Here is a 955-nt window from a genome sequence, read left to right as displayed (position 1 = left end):
AGCTCCAAAAGTATCCTCATGTTGATAGAATGTATTTTGCTTTCTTGTATGATGAAGAGAGATAGTGCTGGCGTCTGCATCAGCATCTTCGTTCAATGATCGAAATGGCTTGACAGACAGCAGATTTTCCATCGGAAAGCATGCAAAACTCACGAGCAGCAAGATCACGCACGTCTACACCTTGCTTGTTGACAGGTCGTAGTTGATGAACGCTTGGAACCGCATATCGATTACAAAGACCGAGTTCAGTCCTGTACAACATAGGGACAAGGCCAGCAGCGCCAATCAAACGTGGCATTTGTTGTGTGCTGTTCTCCATTTACTACATTTACTACACGTCACCAAAGGGATATTACAGCCGCGACTCGACATGTGATCACAAAAAAAGCCCAGAAGACTGAACTCGAATTGCTTTGGGCTTCCAGCCTTGCCCTAATGCTGATAATGAGAGCCTCACGCTAATTTTTTTTTAATCAGAAAGAAAGAAAATTAAAGCTAAATCTTTTCTTAACCAAAAATTGCGCGCAAAATTTTCCTATTGAAGTTCATCCTGCTTTCAAACAAGTAGTGTTTTTGGCGGATCATCGTCCAATTTCTCCAACATTTCAATGTGTTGACACTTACCATGAGTAATATGGTACCGGTCTAGTTAGCTATGGTCAACAGAGGTTGAAATTATGCAGTGAGTTGCTTGGTACGTACAAGTAGCATTTTATTAGCGCTTCAATTATAAGAGAATACCTCCCTGAGTAGTCTACTTTAATGCAACTTTTATTCATAAATGCTATCACGACATTAGTTATTATAAGGCATTCGCAAGCGGTAAACCTACTTCTGGCAAGCATTGGTAGGATGGATTATCCTTACTATTTCGTACCGATATTGAATACGACGTATGCACTCATCAACGGTGAAGATCATCCTCGCATGCATATCACAATAATTTCTGTAAATT

The sequence above is a fragment of the Phytophthora parasitica genome (genome assembly GCF_000247585.1).
Source record: "Phytophthora parasitica INRA-310 unplaced genomic scaffold supercont2.36, whole genome shotgun sequence".
Taxonomy (NCBI): Eukaryota; Oomycota; class Peronosporomycetes; order Peronosporales; family Peronosporaceae; genus Phytophthora; species Phytophthora nicotianae.
This window is presented reverse-complemented; position numbering follows the sequence as displayed.